General features: G+C 47.7%; 1 long non-coding RNA gene across 1 annotated transcript in view; it reads right to left on the bottom strand.

Moving 5' to 3' along the window:
• Positions 1-17,849, bottom strand: part of LOC147115812 (uncharacterized) — a 30,392-nt gene extending 12,543 nt beyond the window's left edge. Inside the window, exon 1 of the long non-coding RNA XR_015078693.1 lies at positions 17,746-17,849. This is a non-coding gene — a long non-coding RNA (uncharacterized LOC147115812). The remainder of the gene's footprint in view (positions 1-17,745) is intronic.
• Between the last annotated feature and the right edge of the window lie 6,967 nt (positions 17,850-24,816).

Raw genomic sequence — 24,816 nt, 5'->3', positions numbered from 1 at the left:
TTCCATTCTCCCAGTTTCTCCATCTCCGCCGTGTGTTCTGACGATGCCACCTTCCATACCAGTGCTTCCGACATGTCTTCCTTTTTCCTCAACCGAGGATTCCCCTCTACTGTGGTTGACACAGTCCTTGACCATGTCCATTCTATTTCCCGCACTTCTGCTCTCACCCCTTCCCCTCCCTCCCAGAACCATGATAGGGTTCCCCTTGTCCTCACCTTTCACCCCACCAGCCTCCACATTCAACAGATCATCCTCTGCCATTTCCACCACCTCCAACGTGATCCCACCACCAAACACATCTTCCCCTCACCTCCCATTTCAGCATTCCGAAGGGACCGCTCCCTCTGCGACACCGTGGTCCACTCCTCAATCACCCCCGACAGCCCTTCTCCTTCACCTGGCACCTTCCCGTGCAAGTGCAGGAGATGCAACACATGCCCTTTTACCTCCTCCCTTCCCACTGTCCAGGGCCCCAAACACCCCTTCCAGGTGAAACAGCGATTTACTTGTACTTCTTGCAATTTAATATGCTGTATTCGCTGCTCACGATGTGGTCTCCTCTACACCGGGGAGGCCAAACGCAGATTGGGTGACCACTTTGCGGAACACCTCCGTTCAATCCGTAAGGGTGACCCTGAGCTTCCGGTCGCCTGTCACCTTAATTCTCCACTTCACTCCCACTCTGATCTCTCTGTCCTCGGCCTATTACATTGTTCCAATGAAGCTCAATGTAAGCTCGAGGAACAGCACCTCATCTTTCGATTAGGCACTTTACAGGCTGCTGGACTCAACATAGAGTTCAATAATTTCAGATAATAATCCCTGCCCTCATTTTTCATGCAGTATGATTTTGCCATTCCCATTTGCAACATTTTCACAGCATGCTCTTTCAATTCCTTCCTCCCCTCCGAAACCCCCCCTTTCTCTGCACCTGCTTAAAATCTGTTACATCTCCAGCTTTTTCCAGTTCTGATGAAGGGTCCCAGACCTGAAACGTTAACCCTGTTTCTCTCTCCACAGATACTGCCTGGCCTGCTGAGTATTTCCAGCATTTTCTGTTGTTATTTCAGATTTCCAGCATCCGCAGTATTTTGCTATTATAGCCTTGTTTCTTCCTTTGCCTCTACTCCACCCTCTCCACGATCACTTCCAACAAGTGCAAGTAACTCATCGACTTCTTGTCACTATGATTGAGACCATCTGTTAGCTGCATCTCCTTCCCTTAGGCTCCAAACCAAATGTCCAACCATAGCCCTGAACCCGTGCCTTTTGCTAATTTCTCTCCTATTTTCCCCTTGTGCCCTCTGAGCTCATCTTGTCCACGAGACCCACCTCTTGTTCCCTCGACCCCATTCCACCCAAACTGTAGACCACTCAATTTGCCTTCCTAGCCCTCATGCTAGCTGACACAGTAAATGGCTCCTTCTCAGCTACTGTCCCATCCTTTTAAAAATAAACATGACAGCTCATTGGGACTACTTTTCTACTCTTACCTATCCAATTGTAGCCAGAGCATCTCTGTTATAGTGAACCTTGTGGTAAGGGTTCTATGGGCATTCTAGTTTATGTCCTTATAATTGAGACAAAAGAGGAGCAGAAGGAAGAGGAAATGATAGCGTCATGTAGGAGAAGGCTACATCAAAGGCGAAGAATGCCAGCTAGGTGCCATCCTTCAACCAGAGTCTACAACCCAAGCTGCTCCTAGAATGATGTCTCCAATGAGTTCTGTTTAATGAGGCAATAGTTCAGTAAAGAAGCATACACAGGACTGTGTCCCATTATAAACTAACCTTTGTAAACTAACCTCCAGAAATATCACCCAAACATAAAAACCAAATGAAGAGTGACATACTTCAGAACACTGGATTTCATATCACAAAATGGTTTTACTGTGCACATATATATTTACAGTTAGTGGTTCTTTTTACCACTGTGCCTACCCTTAGTGCTACTCTGTGCTGTTTTTGACACTGCATCAAGATAGGTTTAAGGTGATAGCTGAGGCCCATGAGTGCAGTGGTGGCTTTGCTGTTGTACAATGAGCCTCTTGAAACTGGTGATCACCACCTCAGGGCTTCTGAGTTATGGGAGGAGGCTCATCAGCAAGCTGCCATTCTAGGTGTGAGGGCAGCCTAGTACTGATACCAATATGAAAAATCGCCTGAGCGAGCTGACTAGAAAGGTCATGATTCAACTGGAGAGAAGACTGCATTCTGAAGATGAACTGTAGCTACACCACTTGTGTTGGGTCATGGATCTGAGTGCCCATTGGTCAGCAATAGCCCATTTGAGAGCAGTGTTAGTTGGATCCTGCAGACCCTGAGCGACATTGCGCCAGAGCTCTTGGAAGCTGCTTTTCATTGTTCTCTCCAAATGATCTCCCAAGGCCTGAAGGTCAATGATCCAAGTATGCATGCAGGATTAGGATGCACTGACTGATCTGGAGGCCTGTCATTGGGAATGCATGTAGTTGTTCCTGGTACCACCACCTGCTCCAGGTAGTGCTGCAAAATGTCGACTCCTTCTCCAATATTGGCACTGGCAGTGGAATCAGCTGTGATCCCTGCCATCTGTCTCGGTCTTGCGAGACGGTCCTCCATGCAAGAGCGATGCTCATCCAGCATCCTTTTTAGAGCAGGACCCCAGAGATCTGAGCCCACAGACTTGGGAGTCAGGGTCTGACTTCAGTGGAACTCCTGCTCCCCACTGTTGGATCCCATTTTCACTTCTAACTCCTCTGGCACCAGGAGGGTAATGAATATGAAGGAGTGCCCCACAAATAGAGACCGCAAGGAAGGATCAGGGGGAGCATGTAGCCTACCTCGGCTGTTCTAGTGAGATTGTTTATCTTCCTACACTGCAAAAGAGTCCTGACAGTTCAAGGAGATGGCACTCCTTGGCACAGCCATCTGCCTCCACAAAGTGTGCATCACATTCCTGGTAAGCTTCAGACTCCCAACCCCAAAAATTGGTCCTCCTGCTCTGGATATCCAATTAGAGTACATGCAGGGCTGGCTCCATAACACTTGCTACTGGTTTCTTTGACAATAAAAATAGAAAAAGCTGAATCAACATTTAAAGCTGCTGCCACTTTCTAGGGACTTGTTTCTTTGATCTGACTGCCATTCATCCTGCTTTCTCCAGTGCAGCCATTGCTCCTTTAAGCAGCAGCAGACTTGATATAATGCTGGTGCATCAGATTTTCACCTTTCCTTCAAATATTCTCAGCTGCTGCATCCCCCAGCCAGCCACTCCAGCCTAACTCCCACCACTTCACAGGGCACACGCGTCTCAATACTTAAACTAACTGACCCTGCAATTTACAGCACCGTTCAAGGCAGGTGAATGTCTTGTCGTGCCTCTGTTCCAACAATGCCGTTGGAATTCTGGGCTAAGTTAATTTTCCTGGAGGGAGCATTCATCAAAGCTGAGTCTGTATTTTTTTTGTCTTGTCCTGTCTCCCACAAATGTCCACTATCATCAGGAGTCACTTCACAGTGGCCACAAGTGGGACTGAACATAAATCCTCCTTTTTAGAATAAATTTGGCACCAAAATATATTTCATCTTAAATAACTCTGGTTATTATGATGGAATATATTTATATATTACAATGGAAAAATTAAGGGGGAGAAATTTGGTATCGCCCCGTTTGAGCCGCAATTATCGGCCGGGCGCAAAGTTTAGCGCCTGCCGCAAATTATCATCTCCGTCTGCAAACTTGGCTTCTATCACCCCTGGAGGTGATTGGAGCACTAAATCGGGCACTACACACCTCTTATGGCACTAACACCAAGGAGCGAGGCGCTACCTCAGAGCGCTGGCGAAGCTCATGTGATGTCAGTCAGCAATGGAACACAGACACATTGGCGCTGGCCAGTTCTTAAAGGGGAGGGTCGATCTTGCTGTCCATCCACACCCTGCTCATTGCAGCCTTGAATCTCGGCCTGGAGAGACCTGTATATCAATTCTGCTGGAAAGAACAATGGAGAGGCCCAGGGAAAGAGCTCAGAGTGCAGCCCCCAAGGTCTCTTCTAAATCAATGCAAGGAAGGTCAAATCAAAATGAACCTGCAAAGTGCTGCTCAGTACCCAAAACTCCTTCGCACAGCATTAAATCTCTCCAGAAGTCTCTCTCTCTCAGAATGTATGGTGCAAAAATGTCGCTGACAAAAAAAGGCAGGAAGTGGTCGCCTTTAAATGCGCTCCCCCAGTCCTTTCTCGACTGCAAAACATTCCCCTCAACCTGTCGTTGTTAGCGGCAGGCGGAAAGGCAGGGGGCGCCACTCAATATCCGGTCTGGGGCGTTGCACGCTTGACTGATGTCATGATCTGTGGGTGCAGGAGATCATGGCAGTAGTGTTTAGCGCTGCTGCAAAATGTCTGGTCAATTTCGTGAGTGGCGCAAACAATACTGTGCCTGGGCGCTAGTTGCTTTGCTCCCCATTAGCGCCCTCTTGGGGCACTAACAGGAGGTGCAACGCATCTGAATTTCCCCCCCCCCGCCCAAGAATCTAGAGAGACTTTTGAAGAGTGCACACCAATTGTTATTTCAGCTTGGATAGCTTCCTAGCAGGGTGTTTATCTGAAATTACATTATTAATTATAGCCACACAAAGTTTGGTGTATCACTCGAGCAGAATGTGATATGTTTTCTTTCTAACATGCATGCACAAATAATATTGGTTGTACTGCTTAACCATATCATTATGGGAAGCATTTAGTATTTAATCAGTATTGAATCAAATTGATGGAAGGTATCGCACTGCTTATCTTCATACAGATTTATGATAAAGTAATAATGATCAAATCCTTAATTATATTTATGATAAAGCAATAATGATCAAATCCTTAATTATATTTATAATGTCATCATTAAATTGATAAGGAGAATTTGGAAGGACGATAAAGAATAGAAGGTTTTACAGCGAACATGTTCCTCTCCTTGGATAGGAGGGAAGGAAAGTGAAATTGCCTATACAGCTGAATACATATCTCCTGCTGAACAATGGCATTTTTTTCTTAATGCATAGGTCCCATCCCCACAGATTACTTAAATCCAAGATATTACCATTGGATTGAAATTGTATAACCATATTTATTGAGACATTGAATCATTCTTAGAACTTCTGCCAAATAGGGGAATTGAACATTTATTTTGCATATTTGGTAACATAATTAAGAAAACTTGTGTTTGGCCAGTTTGAGCAAAATGTGGTAATTTACTAAGTGTATGCTAGCATTTGGAACCTTGCCCACCACCAAAACATATCGGCACCGATGATTTTCTGACAATGCACTGGCAACAATGAAACTTCCTTGCCGCCAGTGTGTACTCAGAAAATGATCCCCAATGTATTCTCGCTGGTATTAATGAAAATGTATTTACAGACTCTTTAAAGGGAATAACTTGATGTCAAATTGCAAGTGGATTTATTATAAATCATAAGGGAATATAAAAAAATGCAATGACTAAAATTTGTGCCTTCACTATATTTCCAGTGAAAAATTAGATATCTGTAAATAATGTGGTAACGTAGGTAGAACCACCAACTGTTTGTTTATTGATGCTTAGTGCCGCTCTGAGGATTTCTACCCCTCCAACAATAGATCAACAAATACAGCAAAAAGCAAGAATAGTAGCTAATATTTGTTAAGACAACACCAAAATACTGCAGATGCTGGAAATCTGAAACAACAGAAAATGCTGGAAACACTCAGCAGGTCAGGCAGCATCGAGGAGTGAGAAACAATTAATGTTCCTGGTTGAGGGTCCTTGACCGGAAACGTTAACTCTGTTTCTCTCTCCTCGATGCTGCCTGACCTGCTGAGTGTTTCCAGCAATTTCTGTGGTTGTTTGTTTAAGGCCTTCCTAATGTCATTAATGTGAAATGCTGTGTGCACCTGTGCTCCATTAAGCTGATCTTGCACTATAATGTGAGCACAGTTCACTAAATAAATGTCCCATTCGGCACATAGCAAGAAAGAGTCAAAATGGTGGGTTATCGGGCACGAGGAACTGACTGAAAACTAAAATGGTGGTGGAAGCAAAGTGCAGTGGCTTTGATGTGTAAGGCTTGCAAAATTCTACAGATACCCCCAAAGTAAGAAAAGAAGGGGTTTTGGACTGTTTGAAGGAAATATTGGGCCAAAAGGGGCTTAAAATCAAAACCCCAGGATTTCTGCTAGTTTAAAAGGCATGTTCAGGCCTGTGGAAAAGCTGCAACAATGGGAATGGGTTGGACACTGTGGGACAGACAGTTTGAGTATTGGAAAAGGCCAGATTGTCTGAGAATGTTCTGGACTGTCCCAGTCATTCTACATAAAGACAATAGGCCCACGGAAGGACAGTTCCCACCAGAAACCCACAGGGCCATCAAGTACATGAATAATACAATACATGCCCACAACCAACAAAAGAGACCCTGGCCCCAGCAGGAGAAGACAAGCAAACAACAGATTAACCACTCAAAAAAATTTCCAAAACCACTTTGCACACTTAAAACTGATTTCGAAGCAATCCCGAAACCAGCTAAAAGCCAATTAAAAATAGACGGGACCAGCCCCGAAACTCGATGAGAATTTAAACCTATTAAAATTAACGAGCCTGCCAAAATTAACAAAGGACCAGAGGAGATTTAGCGGTCAGATAAGCCAGGCCTCAACACAGTATAATTGTGGCCTGCTTGTTCAGTAAACACAGTTCGAGTTGAGATAGTCAGTTGAGGACACAGCTCAAGAGAAAGTTCAAGTTCAGTAAAGGAGAGAGAAAGTACGGTTCAGAAAGAGTACTACTCATTATCATCATCACCGTACTTAGTCGGAGGATCGGAGACTTGAGGAAAGAAGAACGAAATGGAAGGAAAAGGAAATCGCGGCAACCAAAGGCCTCAAGAAACCAACAACTACCAATATTACCACCAACTAGGTAATATTGGGCCACCGCGACTAACAAGAAACCAACTGATGCGCTATCAATTACTCATAAAAGACTGAGAGTTAGAAGAGTAACTAAAGGCTTTTATTAACAAAAGAATGGAGGTCTGCCTCGAGTGGTCGACCGGTCCAGAAATACAAAGGGCTGGGGAGCAGCCACCTTTATACTAGGACTTGTGGGAGGAGTCAGCCGAGGCATGTCCAGGCATGTACACAATGGAATGCAAACAGTATACAAACAGTGGTTTACCACACCAACCAACAAGAAGTCGAAAATTCACAAGTTTGTTTCCACTCTACAAGCTAGCCTGACTTACCCCTGGGTAAGATTTGACACAAAAGACTCTTAAAAACTATACCTAACCAACGGAAATTGGGTACTTACCCGATAAATCCAACTACGCATCCAACCGCATCAGTGGACAGGTGAAGATTGAAAACCCAACGCAGGTGCAGTCTTCCACCATGTCCGGGGTATGGCAGGCCCCAACCGCCACAACTAAAGAGAACCCAAAATCGCAAACCTCTACAATCTGTCAAGAAAGTAGTTTGGTGAGCATTTCCTGGTCCTATGGAATTCAACCTAGTTAGTGTAGTGGGATTGGGAGGGGTAAGGTATTTTGTCTATTGTCATTCTCCCTCACATATTCCGAAGTGTTCCCCCTTTTAGAGTATAAGACTTATTGTATTGTATATTTTCCTGTCTCAAAAATAAAAATCTCAAATCTTTTGACCAACTCAGGTGTCTGTTGCAAGTTCATTACAACCCCCAAATAAGTCCAAAGTCTAGAACCAAGGGAGTGGGAGCGATTCGAACTGCTCAGGGAGTCAGAGGCAAAGCTGACCACACACACCACCCCTTACAGAAAATGGCAACCGCAGCAGGACTTTGGCAAAAGAGATGTAATGTAATAGACCCTGTGTTTGATGAAAGAACAAAGATGAAAGAGAGGATTTCCTCTTACGTTTTTGAGAAGGTGAATATCACCAAGAAATGGATGGCCAATCTGTTGCGTGCTGAGCATTCCATGGACACTGCAGCCAAATGGACTGAGAGCAAGGATCATAAAAAGTCGGTAGAAAAGGCCATCTGGTTGGTCTGCGCCCTGTGACAGATCCAGCTTTTAGATCAGCACATTAAAATGTTAACAAAAGAGCTGCAGGAGGCAGCCAAACTGTCTCAAGCAAGGGCTCTAGCAGTGGAACGATTATTGGAGGAATTAAACACCCAAAATCAGGAAAGACTACAGATAATAGAGAAACATAGGAACAAACAGGAATATTTTCGGTGTCAAGTCACCAAGGCCAAAAGCAATGAGTTAGTATTGAAAGAGGAGAACGCTCGCCTAACCAGACAGTTAAAAGAACAGGAGGAAAAGTTCAGGGACGTGAAGGCAGCTTATAAAGTAGCAAGCACTAGGGATTTTGAAGCGGGAGATCACGGCCCCTGCCAAAAGCAGATCGACAGTTTAAAACTTGCTCTGTCCAGGGCAAAAGGCATGGTATGCCTAGTAAGCCCGGGTAGACCTGGAAGTAGAAGTAGAAACTGTTCAGACGTCACCTGTGGCACCGGGGAACAACTCAGTTTGGCAGCAAGCAGAAGTGGGCAAACAAATGCAGGAAAGGTCGGAGCCGGGGCCGATGTGCCCGGCTCAACAGGAAACGTTTGGCTCACCCGGGGGGTGGTGGGGGCCAGGGGCCCCTTGAAGCCAATTTGTGATTCCCCACGGGCCCAACAGCTTAGGGCTATGGTAAGCCACCTGAACAAACTCACCCAAAAGGGAGACCCCTCAGTCCACTTCATGGAAGTGGAACAAGCAGCAGGCATTAATGAGTGCGACGACTCAGAGTTGGCCAAGATGCTTCTGTTCACCTTGGATGGCAAGCTGTACCAGTCCCTCTCTGCTGAGAGCAAGAAGGGACAGGGCAGGTACGCTGCCATCCGGGAGCAAGTTCTGGAGGCGATGGGGATAAACGATGGTAGTCCATTCTCCCGGGTGGAGAAGACTACATAATTAGCAGGGGAGACCCCACAGGCTTTCGCAGACAGGCTGTGGCCTGTGTATAAGAGTGCCTGTAATGGGGATCTCGACCGGACTCACCTGAACCAGAACGAGCTGGCCCATTGGCTCCGAAGCCTGGTGGCAAACAGCTTGCCGCGGATCAGAGCTAAGGCTGAGCCTTGGTTTGACCCGAAAGACCCCCGGGTCACCGAGGAGACAGTGGTCAGGCAACTGACCCTGGCTTACCGGAATGGTAGAGGGATAGAAGAGCACCCACCAAAAGGAGAAGTATATGAAATAAAACCTAGCCAGGGTAAGAAAGAGTGGCACCAGGAAGGTGGTAACCCTTCCAATACGAAGCATAACTGCTTCGCATGCGGGAAGAATGGGCATTGGAGAAGGGACTGTAGGGATCCATGGAAGGATAGTGTAGGGAAAAACTCCCCAGCTCTTGCCCCAAAGACAGAAACACCGACCTCTCCCCCCACGCTTGATTCATTAGTAGCTGCGCTCCAAGTTTTATTAACTGGCCCAGGGAAGGTAGCCACTGCCACTGGTGCTTTAACCCCATGTGCTCCATACAACCCAGACCTATGACTAGAACCAGCGTAGCCTGTCGACTTGTGTCCCCTTGAATACGATGAGGGGGGCAGGCCCTGTGTTAAGATGGAGGTGGAGATGGTGCAGGGGAGATATTTGGTGGAAACTGGAGCTTCCAGCATGGTGGTCCATTTGGAAGACCCGACCAATTTACCCATGTCTAACAAGGTCCCATTTAGCCTAATGGGATTCACAGGGAACGAGCAGGCTGGGGAAATGTCCAAACCTTTGGCCATAGATTTAGGATCCCTCCATACCACGTGGGAGGGTAACCAAAAGACCGACGAGGTGGCCAAGCTGGGGGCCAGGGAAGGAGAGTTCTGGGATCCCTGTAGAGCAGGTCCGGTAGCCGCAATCCAGGACAAGGGAGGCACACAAGGGGTAGCTTTGGTCCCGGACCTAAAGCAGGCCCAGGTACGGGATCCCATCCTCAGAGCCATCCTGAATGCGCTCACAAAAGGGGAGAAAGTCGAGGGCCCATACGGTACAGCAGCCATCACCGTCAAGGAAGGCATGCTGTTCAGCGGGGAGCAATGGGTAGTGCCGCAGCAGCACAGAAGGGAATTCCTCCAACTGGCCCATGAGGGTCCAGGAGCGGGGCATCCCGGGCCTGAGGCCACCTGGCAGAGGGTGGAACAGGCAGGATGGTGGCCAGGACTGAGGGAACAGGTCCGCGAGTTCTGTGCCGGCTGTCTGGTGTGTGCTGCCAATAACCCTGACCCACAGAAAAGGAAGGTATCTTTGGGACACACAGAAGGAGGGTAGAGGGACCATGGCAGTCGATCCAGATCGATTACATCGGGCCCCTACCCACCGCCCAGGGAGGCTACAAGTACTGCCTAGTCCTGGTGGATGTGTTCTCAAAGTGGGTAGAAGCTTTTCCCTGCCGCACAGCTACCGCATTGGGTACAACTAAGATCCTGGTCAGGGAAGTGTTCTCACGATGGGGACTCCCACAGTATGTGGAGTCTGACCAAGGGAGTCACTTTACTGGACAGGTCATGCAAGAGACCCTCATGGTACTCGGCATTGAAGGGAAATGGCACGTCGCCTACAACCCACAGTCATCGGGTCCTGTAGAGCGTTTAAATCGCACTATAAGAGAAAAGCTGCGCAAGGAGACGGGAGACTCACCCAAGAAGTGGGTAGAAGTCTTACTGTTGGTCCTAATGGGGATCCGAGCCAGCCAGTCAAAAAGCACGGGGTATTCCCCACACGAGCTGATGACTGGTAGGGTTATGCGGACCCCCACCCATGTGCTAGCCCCGGTGCTCACGGAAGGCTAGCTCAGAGAGGTGAACCGGGACAGCTTTGTCAGGAATCTGTTTGAACACCTTAAGCAGATTCACTGGCAGGCTGCTAGCAACATGGGAAAGCAGCATCAGAGTAACCGATTGCTGCTAGAACCCAACAGGCACCACGAGTGGGAGATAGGGGATCAGGTCATGGTAAGGAACTTTGCCCGGTTGGGAAGTTTCGAACCATTGTATATGGGGCCGTACAGCATTGTGGACAAGACAAGCCCCATGGTCTATGCCATAAAGATGCCCCGCCGCACAAAGTGGTTCCACATTAATCAGTGCAAGCTGTTCAAGACTGAGAGTGGAGAACGGCCAGCAAGGGTTAACCGCACTAAAGCTAGAGAGCAGCAGCCTGCAGCTGTGACAGACTCACAGACCGCAAATGTGGGGGCAGTGACGTGCGTGACTGAAGAGGCCCTCCCACCAATTAAGTGGGATTCAGGTACACCCCCAGTAGCCGGAGCCTTAAGAAGGTTTCCTCGCATACCACAGCCTAAACTACCCTGGTCACCCGAGTATCATTTTAAACGGTCCAGCCCCAGAAGGACCCTTAACAGAAAGGAAAAAAACTAAGGTCAGGGACCAGCCTAGGGATACGGATCCCCAGCCTACAGCCTCCAAAGGTGAGGGACTCACAGGAGAGGTAGCGTTAGGCAAAGAGAGAGAGAGAGAAGGGTCCCCAGCCTGCGGCATCAGGCTGTGGGGAACCCACAGGACAGGATAGGGACTCGGCAGCCACACAGAAAGGGGTAGTGTGCTACAGCACAGGAGGGCACACTCTCCCGATTAACTGGGAAACAGGGAAACTCCCAGATGTTTTAAGGAGGACTCTCCGGGTCCGGTGACACAGGTCACCTTACGCCCATGTGTACAAGCTGCCCAGATTCCATAAAAGGCAGAGGCCTAACAGGAATTAACCTGGCCGTCCGGAGACGGGCGGTGGATGTATATAGCTTTCTGAAGTATTTTAAGTGTGTTTTACAGTTTTTCACAGTTTGGAATTTTAATAGTTTAATTTCAGTTTAGGATAAGTTTAAGTTTTGAATTTTGATAACTGTGTCAGGCCAGAGAACTTGCTCGGGACATGGCTATTTTGTTTGTGTGTCCCTACAGAAAGGAAACCAGGATGAGAAAGGTTCTGCTCCTGCTCGCCCTGGTAGGAGTGAGCATCGGTGACCGAGGAGACGTGGAGAACTCCCACATCTATGGGTGTGCAGGAGAGAAAGCACCGATCGTTACCACAGGGGGTGGCAAACGGGGTGTGGAGGAGCTTGCCATCTACATCCATGAGGGAAGGTGGCTAGGGTGGCTGGGGTCTAACTTGACTCAGTACTCCAGCCAGACCGAGTTCACGTACGGGGAGGCCTCCATCCCGTGCCCCAGGGTACAGATCGTTGCTACAAGGGTCAGTGTCACCGAGGGGAAAAGTGTGTGTTTGACATGTAAGGGACAGATTCCCTTAGATAGGTGGTGGCTGCTCAGAAAGCTGAGCAAGGACATAGGAAACCCCGCAGTCGATTGGGAAATGACACCCATCGGACGATTACAGGGGTCCGAGGGGGAGTGAGTGTGTGCTGGGACAAGTGGTGGGAGCCGGATCAGGGAGTTTATGTTTGCATGTGGGGGTCAGAGAAAGCCTGCCTCGCAGGCATATCCATCATTTTCCACAGGCAATGGCAAGATGCCAGGGAGGGGATGGAGTGGGATTCCAGCCTGCACGCGTGCGCGGTCCCACACTCCCCGATCCCAGTCAATGCCACCGAACTTGTAACCCGCCCCCGGAAGCCCCTACCCACGACCACGGCATCACGGACTATAGTACAGAGGTGTTCTACCACCACCAAGGGATCAGGGAATGGGTTAGTCCTAGTGCCAACCGATAAGTTGCTGTACCAGGGGGTACACTATGCAGTGGCCTCAGTGATCCTGAGCCTGACTGAGGTGCACTTACCTGAGTGGTGTCCTAAGGAGACAGAACAGTTGTACCAAGCCCTGCTGAAGGAAATGTTTAAGAAATTTTATGAATTCGACTTTGCCAGTGTAGACAAAGCGAAACTGTACAGTTTACATCCTATGGGCGCGGGGAGACAAAGAAGGGGGACCTGGAATGATGTTTTCACAGCTTATAGTACAGGATCCTCAGTGATAAACAGCCTAGACGATATAGAGTTACAAACTCAGATAAATGGTTTAAAGACCCAGTTAAGAAAACTCCTATTAGAGGAGAACACAGTGGTAGGCTCAGAGCTACATGAGGACCAAGCTATGACGGTGCATTTAAAAGAGATAATTGCTGAGCTGGAGAGACATGCCAGAACAGTAAATGCACTCATAGGGGAGGACAGGAATGCTTCGGATCAAGCTGCACAGAATGAGGTGTGCGTGCTATATAGGGCATGGTTGCTGGGCGAGGGCTGCAGCAACCTGGAGGATTTAAAACAAGGTTTAGTCCCCTCCTGGATTAGCAACTAGCACCTCGCAGCCCTCCACCTGTTTAGTAATTCGCTGAGCCTGTGTCAGTTCCGCCTAGCCTCTGAAGCCAACCCTGTCCCAGTGGATTGTGGACGTTCCAATCACACTATCATGGGAATAGTAGTGAGGATGCCGGTCATGGGTGGGACAGCCCGACCCGCACTGGTATACAGGGTGGAGAACATTGGGATCATTCATGGGGGTGCACACGTCCACTTAGCAGAGGTCCCACTTTATGTCATAAAGTGGGAGCACGCTATGACAGGTACAGACCTCTCCGGGTGCCGGAGCTGGGGAGCACACATAATACTGTGTCCCCAGCACATGAATGCCTATTCGAGACCACAGTGCGGGTTTAAAGCTGCTGGCGCACAACCTGTGAACTGTACCATGGAGGTAATGGCACAAGGCCAGGTTTCCCCACAGGTAGCATTCATAGCGGGTGGGACATATTGTGTCATTAGAGCAGAAGACAGTCAAGATAGGGGCCAAGATCTTGGATATTGTTGTTCCACCCTGGTGGGACATTTTTGAAAATATAGAGGTCCCTTCTTGGATTCGACTGGCTTCACATCTTTTAGTAGTTTGCTAGCTTGGCATAGTTTTCTACTTGCTGTGTACAAAGTGCAAGGGAAGGGACAGGATGCTCCGCTCTCAACATGAGGGAGCATGGGACAAAAATAAAGTCTATGACCAGGTATAAAACCAATCTTGACCGTTATTAAAAATAAAGTTTGATGAGTGTGTGTGTCATTATTTTTCCTATGTGTATGTGATTTTTTCCAAGTGGTGCAGGGGTGTTGGACCCCCTCTGTGCTTGGATGTGAATGTAATTGAATTTTTCGTACCTTGTATATGTCTGTGTAAACACTACACCTAAAGGGAGCGGGAGAGTGTTTAGTTTTGGGTTTTAGTTTAGATAATACAGGGGAAGGTTGGCTCCCGGGGATCAGAAAATTTTGCTCACTCAGCATGATACTATAGTGTTTAAAGTATCACAGGGGGTGTGTGTAAGGCTTGCAAAATTCTACAGATTCCCCCAAAGTAAGGAAAGAGGAGGTTTTGGACTATTTGAAAGAAATATTGGGCCAAAAGGGGCTTAAAATCAAAACCCCAGGATTTCTGCTAGTTTAAAAGGCATGTTCAGGCCTGTGGAAAAGCTGCAACAAAGGGGATGGGTTGGACACTGTGGGACAGACGGTTTGAGTATTGGAAAAGGCCAGATTGTCTGAGAATGTTCTGGACTGTCCCAGTCATTCTACATAAAGACAATAAGCCCACAGAAGGACAGTTCCCGCCAAAAACCCACAGGGCCATCAAGTACATGAATAATACAATACATGCCAACAACCAACAAAAGAGACCCTGGCCCCAGCAGGAGAAGACAATCAAACAACAGATTAACCACTCAAAGATTTCCAAAACCACTTTGCACACTTAAAACTGATTTCGAAGCAATACCAAAACGAGTTAAAAGCCAATTAAAAATAGATGGGCCCAGCCTCGAAACTCGATGAGAATTTAAACCTATTAAAATTAACGAGCCCGCCAAAATTAACAATGGACCAGAGGAGATTTGGCGGTCAGATAAGCCAGGCCTCAACACAATATAATTGTGGCCTGCTTGTTCAGTAAACACAGTTGGAGTGGAGAGTCAGTTGAGGACACAGCTCAAGAGAAAGTTCAAGTTCAGTACAGGAGAGAGAAAGTATGGTTCATAAAGAGTACTACTCATTATCGTCATCACTGTACTTAGTCGGAGGATCGGAGACTTGAGGAAAGAAGAACGAAATGGAAGGAAAAGGAAATCGCGGCAATCAAAGGCCTCAAGAAACCAACAACTAACAATATTACCACCAACTAGGTAATATTGGGCCACCGTGACCAACAAGAAACCAACCAACAAGAAGTCGAAGATTCACAAGTTTGTTTCCACTCTACAAGCTAGCCTGACTTACCCCTGGGTAAGATTTGACACAAAAGACTCTAAAAACTATACCCAACCAAAGGAAATTGGGTACTTACCCGATAAATCCAACTACATCAGCGGACAGGCGAAGATTGAAAACCCAACACAGGTGCAGTCTTCCACCACATCCGAGGTACAGCAGGCCCCAACTAAAGAGAACCAAAAATCGCGAACCTCTACAATCTGTCAAGAAAGTCGTTTGGTGAGCATTTCCTGGTCCTCTGAAATTCAACCTAGTTAGTATAGTGGGATTGGGAGGGTAAGATATTTTGTCTATTGTCATTCTCCCTCGCATATTCCGAAGTGTTCCCCCTTTTAGAGTATAAGATTTATTGTATTGTATATTTTCCTGTCTCAAAAATAAAAATCTCAATTCTTTTGACCAACTCAGGTGTCTGTTGCAAGTTCATTACAACCCCCAAATAAGTCCAAAGTCTAGAACCAAGGGAGTGGGAGCGATTCGAACTGCTCAGGGAGTCAGAGGCAAAGCTGACCACACACACCACCCCTTACAGATGGTACTTCTGCAGGAGGTGCTATAGTGAAGGGTGGATGTTTTTGGAGCAGAGGCGCACCTTCCAGTTAAGAGCAACCTGGATTGAGATGGCAGAGGATAGTGTTGTTTCACCATTTGCTGTGCTATGCATGATTGCCAAAGTAAGTGTGCTCACACTTTGTATGATTTAACAGTGTTGTCTTGCAAGTTATCTTAATAGTACTTCAAGGTGCAGCATCACAGAAACCATACCCAGGTCTCTAGAAACTGTTCAGCTGCTTTTCAAGTGAAAAAGCATGTCCATGCTTTACCAGAATACTCTGCCTTCTTACCATCACAATACATTTGGCTTGTGGCCCCTGACATTTGTCAAGCAACAAACACCAAGCATGCTAACCGCAGAAGATACCTGACTACATCATGTCCCCACATTCATTGCTGGTCTTGTTACTTGTATCATATGCAACTCCCATATTCTTTAGTTCAACATACAAACCTGTTCTAAATACTTGCAAGATACTACCAATAACTGGCACCAGTGAATGCAGACAGTCGGAGATTCATCTAGGCTGTCACCCTTCACTCCTTGTGAAGGAAAGGCCTGGTGATTCTGAGTTAGAGAAAGTAGGAGTGGGGAAAATTAGGTCATGATCTCTCCAAGTTTATGATGCGTGTTGCTGTCTGTTTTTCAGGGAGATGTTAGTGAATTGAGAGGCCTGGGCAAATGAGGCATCTGTGACCTGCATGATGCAGGTTTGCACTGCAGGTTGGGTGATTTAGTAGACATTTTATGCTATTGCATGGAATTACTCTGCTGTTTAAAAGTTTAAGGCTACAGTCACCTTAACAATGAAAGACAGTTGTCCCTAGCTGCAGAAATGTGAAAAGTTCAATGCTTGCCTTTCTGCAGAAGTGCTGTTTCGACGTACAGGTTTCATCTGTCGTGCTCAGATATACATATCTGGCCCTGTATACACGGCTAGTGGTACTCAGCCGGACCCTGACCAGCCCCAGACCAACACAGCCGTCCAAACACCAATCCGAGTGAACCAAATCATTAAAAAATGCAAAGAAACCTACCTGGAATATTGGAACAAAATAACCGAAAGCCAAAGCAGATTAGAATGTTACCGGGCCCTAAAAAGAGAATATAAACTGGCAGACTACCTCACGACCATCAGAGACACAAAACAGAGACAGACCCTCACCAGGTACAGACTAAGCGACCACCAACTGGAAATTGAAAAAGGCAGATACAAGAAATCCTGGCAGCCTAGAGAGAATAGAATATGCGATCAATGTCTGGCCGGCGAGGTTGAAACAGAGATGCATTTCCTCCTAAAATGCGAAAAATTCAACACATCAAGAAACATATTATTCAACAAGCTAAGCCAAACAACCCCAGATTTCAAGGAATTGGATGACCTGTCAAAATTGAGATTAGTCCTAGGAGAAGGAGACAGACCATACCTTGGGGCCAAATATGTAACAACATGTCACAACCTGAGGACTGTTTAAAATTAAGACTGTTTAAAATTAATATTGAAAGTACCAAATGAAGTACAAAGACTGTTTAAAATTAATATTGTTTAAAAGTAATATTGTATGTACCCAACAAATGTCAAATCGATTGACACCTACAGAATGTTGGAAAACTGTACCTTTTTGCTATGTAAGCTTTGGCAATATGGTTCTCTGTAAACTTTCATGCCAATAAAGCATTTGAATTGGAATTGGAATTGGAATTGGTATAATGATGATCCCTCATGGATCACCTGAGTTGCAAACTTGCTTGTCTGGCATGCCTCCTTTTATCTTTATCTGTCTCCCTCTCCAGAACCAGCAAGTAGGATGCCCAGAAGGATACCCATAGTTCAAAGTGGCACATAATGACTGTCCCCTGTCAAAACAGGCACAGAGAAGCAATAAGAGAAGCTGTTAATAAAGCTTTAATTGGTTTCACTAATTACCTCTTCCCAGAAATCTGAAAAAAAGCAAAAGATTACTTTAACAGCAAGAGAAGATGCCTTTCATGCAGTGCCCATTTTATGTAGGTGCTGAGCATCTGGAGTGGTGTTCAGGCAGTCCAAATTTATTATGGTTACATTCTTCAAATTATATACAAATTGAGACTTTAACGAGCCCAGTGTGCAACAGGTGCCACAGGCACTTCTGTGTTGTGTTGTATTAGGATGTGGAATGAGCATCAGGTGCTTAGAAGGCTGTGGTGTACTTATTATGGAGGTTGTTGCCTGATGTACAGCAACACCTAAGAACATAACATCAGAGCCAAAAGCACAGTAATCATTTACTTTCAAAATTAGAATTTTTGATTTAGTATATCTATTTCATATGGTCAAGGACTTTGGGGCTACAATGTACTTTCAAAAAATACAGGATACAACTTAAACATACAAGCTCATTCTGGGTAATGTCATACACAATTGGACTTGAAGACTTATAACTATATCTTTATATAAACTTTCCCTGGATTTTGGGTTTGCTGAGAACTTAAAAGTGTAAACTTTCATATGTTTCAATATATTTTTCAATGAAACATTTTCTTTACAATTCTGTATTATGAGTTTAATAATTTAACAGTTTACCTCTTTCATCATTGGTTGTCTTTTCTGTTGTAAACTCTAACTTCAAATCACAAAACCCTAAATTTTTATCCCATATCATTCAGAATTGAGCAGGATGATGATCAAGGTGATGATGACGAGGAACAGGATGATGAGGAAAAGAACACCCGACAGTCCCTGGAGAATGATTCTGTCCATGCTCCTCTGCCCCCTCTTCCTTGACCTCAGCCCTGCGTCACCTGGTTCATCCCATGCACCAGCTCAGATATTTTCAGCTGGAGGGAATTAAATAAGTTTAAGTGTGGATATAGCACTGGGTGAATCACGAGGGAGACAGAGGAAGTAGATGAGGATGCGTTACCTTCCCGGTGGAGGTTGAGGAGAAGACTGCTTATATCTTTGGATTGTGAAACGCAAAACTCATGGGTACATGGCTGAAAAGAACCATGTTCAAATAACATCACACCTATGTGGAGGCCTAAGGTCAGTCTCCAAGGATGTGTGGGAACTGACAGCTGTGAGTCTATAGCCCTCATTTCCGCCAACATCAGGTAAACTCCAAGGGCTAGAGATTCATTATAGCCCAGGAATGGGCGGTATCTTTAGAAAAGTTTGAGAATTAGCACCAGGCGCTAATACTTTAGACAGCATGCAAAATTCATGCTAACTGCTCAAAAAAATTATAGGAGTGCAAAATCGAGCGTTAAAGTCCAAGCTCACTGGCGTTACAATCAAAGGGTGGACCAATATCGCGTGCAGTTTAATCGCAAATCATCATTGCCCCAGTCTATTTCCAGTTCTTAAAGGGGAGGTTTATTGATGCTGCAGAACCTCATTCTCAGCATTGCTAGCTGTGCAGCTGTCTCAGCGAGCAGCAGCAGGTCAAGTAGAAGGAGTCGGATGAATCAAGCAGTTGTACTGAAGGTAGATCCACGCCCCAGGGAGAGAGCCTGCAGATTCGGCGATCAAGCATTGGAGGCGTTGGTGTTCACTGTGGAGAGACGGAGGGCGGTGTGCTACCTGGCAAGTGGCAGGAGGCCCTTGCTGCAAGTCTTCTGCGCCATGTGGAGGGAGGTAGCGCAGCACATCTCGGGCAGCACTGTGGCACCCAGGACCCCCATACAGTGCAGGAAGAGATTTAACGACCTCACTCAGGTGGTCAGGGTGAGTCAACGCTTCACCAAATGCTACATACCACCATCTAAACCTCAGTCTGCACACAATGCCCAAAGCACCACACCCCCAGCACTCACCCACCAACAATCTCTACCTACCAACACTCACACCCACATCTCACACCTTGCACACAATGACAGCTATTCAACTATGGCAGGCACATTACCCAAACACATTGCGCCACACTCACACACTTTTCTTTCTCTTGCAGGACAAGGTCACTCATAACAGGAGGGAGCAGGAGCGCACAGGCAGGGGACAAGCCGACACCCAACCACTGTCTGCGCTGGAAAATAGTGCTGCAGATTATTGGGCGCCAGGTGGTGGGCACCGTGGCCACCAGTGACGTTTACCCCCTTGGGGGCAACAACGGTATGCTCATCCCTACTCCTTCTCACATCCCACTTCTCCCTCATCCCACAAGTGTTTTGGACTTTCCAGCTAATCATGCTGTATGCATGCATTTCTCCCTTCCTGCCCTCCTCCCCTCACCTTAACCCGACTCTTGTGCCTTTGTGCTTTCAGATAATCAACATGCACCTGAGCAGCCTGTCCCTGAGGGCACAGTAGAGAGTGAGGCGGGAGAAGAGGAGGAGGAAGAACACACCGAGCCACGTGGATGCAGTCAATGGCGCCCTGCACCATGAGGAAGCCCGCTATCCTGGCAAAGCCACATGCATACTCGTCCTGCTTCTCTCTGGTGATGGGGAAGGAAATGTAGTCCCTTCTCTTACTGTAGAGAGCCTCTGTGACCTCCCAGATGCAGCGATGGACAGTGAACTGAGAGATGTTAGCTATGTTTCCTGTTGCAGACTGGAAGGATCCGCTGGCGAAAATATTGAGGGCAACGGTGACCTTGACTGCCACTGAGAGCTGTGGTTGCCCTGATCTGAGGCTGGAGGTCTGTTTGCAGGAGGGGGCAGAGTTCTGTGACCGCCTCCTTGGTGAAGCGGAGCCCTCTAATACTCTGCTCCTTGTTTAATTGGAGGTAGGAGAAGTGCTCTCGGAGGGTAAGGCCTCCTGTTAAGAGCCCTGATGGCCCTCTTCCTCCCTCTGGCCACATGTTCCAATCTTTCTCACTGCCTCCGCCATAGACTCTGGAGGGCGAGGTCGACTGCCAGTACAGCCCCATTAATGTAACCAAGTGTAGCTGCTTGATATTTGTAAAATAAATGTAGCTACTTTTTAGTTACCACCGCACGCTTGATACAAAAGAACCTTTAAATTACTGAATTAAACTGTTTCACAATGTCAAGATAACAAGAAAGCAATGAAACTCCACTAACCTGACAGCTGTGACTCATTTCTCACGATCCCTTTAAACAACGCCTGCTTGACGCCTCCTCTCCCTGTCGCTGTCAAGGCGAGGCGCAAAGGTAGGTGGCGAAAATCAATTTAGCAGATCAGGTGCCCAGTGTGCGTTGTACGCTCACTGGCGTCACGATTTGCCTGCCGTTGAAGTCCCTGGCGGTAACTCGTACCCGCGGCGCAACGGGGGGCCAAATTTGCCGTGAGTCGCTGGACTTGCCTCACCCTGGCACTACTGCATCAGTGCCCCGTTACTGCACTCTGCAGGCACTAACCAACCGAATTGTTCCCCCTTTGTTGCAGATAGCGATGGAGAGTGTGGCAGCTTCACTGCTTTCTGCAGCATTCCCCCACCTCAGAAACAACCCAATACCAATTGGTGACTGCTGCCCAGGTGACGTTAGGGGACTGGTTCAGCTGCTCCCGTGTGCTTGCTTTCGGGCACTTGGGGCTGGGATGCATGACACTGTCTTTCAGAATCTGATAGCTGCAATAGAACTGCCAGCCTGCTAATCAGTGGGCACACAAATCTGGGACTTAGAACAATGTTCATTCAACAACCTGCATTTATGTAGCGCCTTTAACATAGTAAAACATCCCAAGGTGCTTCACAGGAGTGTTGCCTAACAAAATTTGTCACTGAGCCACATAAGGGGATATTAGAGCATGTGGTAGGTTTTAAGGAGCATCTTAAAGGAGGAAAGAGAGGTGGAGAGGTTTAGGGAGCAAATTCCAGAGCTTAGGGTCTAGGCAGCTGGAGGCACAGCCATCAATGGTGGAGCGATTAAAATCGGGATGCGCAAGAGGCCAGAATGTGAGGAGCATGGGGATCATGGAGGTTTGTATGGCTGGAGGAGGTTACAGAGATAGGGAAAGGCGAGGCCATGGTGGGATTTGGAAAACAAAAAAATCTGAATTTTTAAACTGAGACATTGCAAACCACTCAGTTGTATCAAACTGCTACAAAAAAATTACAAGAATAAAAAAAATGGATGGACCACTCGGCATTAACCTAGGCATCAGATTCAGACACGAAAAAGGCACAGCAAGCCCAGTTGACCATGCAAAGTCCTCCTCACTAACATCTGGAGACTTGTGCCAAACTTGGGAGAGCTGTCCCACAGACTAGTCATGCAACAACCTGATACAGTCCTACTCACAAAATTATACCTATCAGGCAACCTCCTGGAATCCTTCATCACCATCCCTGGGTATGTCCTGTCCCACCGGCAGGACAGACCCACCAGGGGTGGCGGCACAGTGGTATACAGTCGGGAGGGAGTGGTCCTGGGAGTCCTCAACATTGACTCCGGACCTCATGACATCTCATGGCACCAGGTCAAACATGGGCAAGGAAACCTCCTGCTGGTTACCATCTACCGCCCTCCTGAAACTGATGAATCAGTACTCCTCCATGTTGAACACCACTTGGAAGTAGGACTGAGGGTAGCAAGGGCACAGAATGCACTCTGGTGGGGGACTTCAATGTCCATCATCAAGAGTGGCTCGGTAGCACCAAACTGACTGAGCTGGCTGAGTATTGAAGGACATAGCTGCCAGACCGGGCCTGCGGCAGGTGGTGAGAGAAGCAACATGAGGGAAAAACCTACTTGACCTCATCCTCACCAGTCTACCTGTCGCAGATGCATCTGTCCATTGCAGTATTGGTAGGAGTGACCACCGCACAGTCCTTGTGGAGAAAACGTCCCATCTTCACATTGAGGACACCCTCCACTACCAACCTGCTAAATGGGATAGATTCAGAACAGGTCTAGCAGCTCAAAACTGGGCATTCATGAGGCACGGTGGGCCTTGAGAAGCAGCAGAATTTTATTCTACCACAATCTGTAACCTCATGGCCTGGCAAATCCCTCACTCTACCATTACCAACAAGCCAGGCGATCAACTGTGGTTCCATGAGGAGTGTAGAGGAACATGCCAGGAGCAGTACCAGGAGTACCTGAAAATCAGGTGCCAACCTACTGAAGCTACAACACAGGACTACATGCACGCTAAACAGCGGAAACAGCACGCTATAGGCAGAGCCAAGTGATCCCACAACCAACGGGTCAGATCAAAGCTCTGCAGTTCTGCCACATTCAGTTCTGAATGGTGGTGGACAATTAAACAACTAATGGGAGGAGGAGGCTTCATGAATACCCCCATCCTCAATGATGGTGAGCCCAGCACATGAGTGCAAAAGACAAGGCTGAAGCATTCGCAACCATCTTCAGTCAGAAGTGCCGAGTGGATGATTCTTCTCTGCTTCTTCCTGAGGTCCCCACCATCATAGATGCGAGTCTTCAGCTAACTTCACTCCATGTGATAGAAAAACAGCTGAACTCACTGGAAACAGCAAAGGCTGTGTGCCCTGACAACAGCCTGGCTGTAGCGCTGAAGATTTGTGCTCCAGAACTAGCCGTGCCTTGAACCAAGTTGTTCCAGTACAGCTACAACAGTGGCATCTACCCGACAGAGTGGACATTTCCCAGGTATGTACATAAGCATTTGGATGAGCACTTGAAATGCCATAGCATACAAGGCTACGGACAGGGCTTGATGGCCGGCGCGGACGCGATGGGCCTCTTTCTGTGCTGTATAACTCTATGGGGGAGAAATTGGGTGAGTAGCGCCACCTGTTAGCGCCTAAAGAGGCAGTCAGTGGTGGAGCGCCACTGGCTGCGTCTCCCGCGATATTCAGTAGGGGCGCTAATGGTGGCGTTAGGCATTTGCACTGCGCCGCCACCGATGACGTCATCGGTGTGCGCAGTGCCCCATTCGTGCCCCGTTCACGATATTTGGTAGCGAACGCTGCAGTTGCGCCGTTCGCTACCCGTGCCCGGTTCACGGGGCCTTACTGTGCCGGCAGCAGCGCAAGTTAAGGTGGAGGTGCGGGGCGGCCGCTTTTTCGGCGGCCGCCTGCCAGCACCTCCGTCCCCGGCCTCCTAACCGCACCCCCCCCCCCGTGGCATTGCCGGCTGTTTCCCGAGAGCCCGGCACTTCTCCTTGGTGCCGGGCTCATTTGCCGGCACTCGCGAGCGGGGATCGCGCTGTTGCAGGCACCTCCCCCTTAACAGTGGGAGGAAGGCCTGCAGTACCGCAGCGTGCCTTGCCGCAGCATGTAGCGCTGCGGCACGTTGCGCTGCGATAATCAGTTTCAGCGCCCTAAGAGGGACGCGGAGCGCCTCGAGCCTTGCCCCGTCTCCCTCGAGTGGCACTGAAACTGAATTTCTGGCGATCGGTATTACTCCGATCACTGCGCTAAATCCTGCGCTCAGGCGACTTTTGCACCACTTTGGCGCCCCAACCCAATTTCTAGGCCTATGACTCTAGTCCACAAAAAGCAGGACAAATCCAGTCACTGTTGTAATGTAGGAAACACAGCAGCCAATTTGTGCACAGCAAGCTCCCACAAACAGCAAAGTCATAATGACCAGTTAATCTGTTTTAGTGAGGTTGATTGAGGGATAAATATTGGCCAGGACACCGGGGATAACGCCCCTGCTCTTCACTGAAATAGTGCCATGGGATCTTTTACATCCACCTGAGAGCGCAGACAGGGCCTCGGTTTAACATCTCAGCCAAAAGACGGCACTTCCGACAGTGTAGCACTCCCTCAGTACTGTACTGGAGTGTCAGCCTAGATTTTTGTGCTCAAGTCTCTGGAGTAGGAATTGAACCCACAAACTTCTGACTCAGAGGCAAGGGTGCTACCAACTGAGCCATGGTTGTTAGAGGCCAGTCATCTCAGCCCCAGGACATCACTGCAGGAGTTCTTCAGGACAGTGTCCTAGAGCCAACCATCTTCAGCTGCTTCATCGATGGCTTTTAAAAGGCTGCTGTTGATATTTAAATGGGAGCTGTACTGAAGAGCAGCAAATCTGAAAATCAAGCCCTGTGCAGAGGACATTGGAATAAGGCAGACCATATTGAGGATGCTGCCCTTGAGGTGCTGCTGCAGAAAAGGAGGCT

This window comes from Somniosus microcephalus, chromosome 6 (assembly GCF_052327205.1).
Source record: "Somniosus microcephalus isolate GS21.2 chromosome 6, FLI_Smic_1.0, whole genome shotgun sequence".
NCBI lineage: Eukaryota > Metazoa > Chordata > Chondrichthyes > Squaliformes > Somniosidae > Somniosus > Somniosus microcephalus.
The sequence above is the reverse complement of the archived record's forward strand: the minus strand, read 5'-3'. Positions and strand labels throughout refer to the sequence as shown.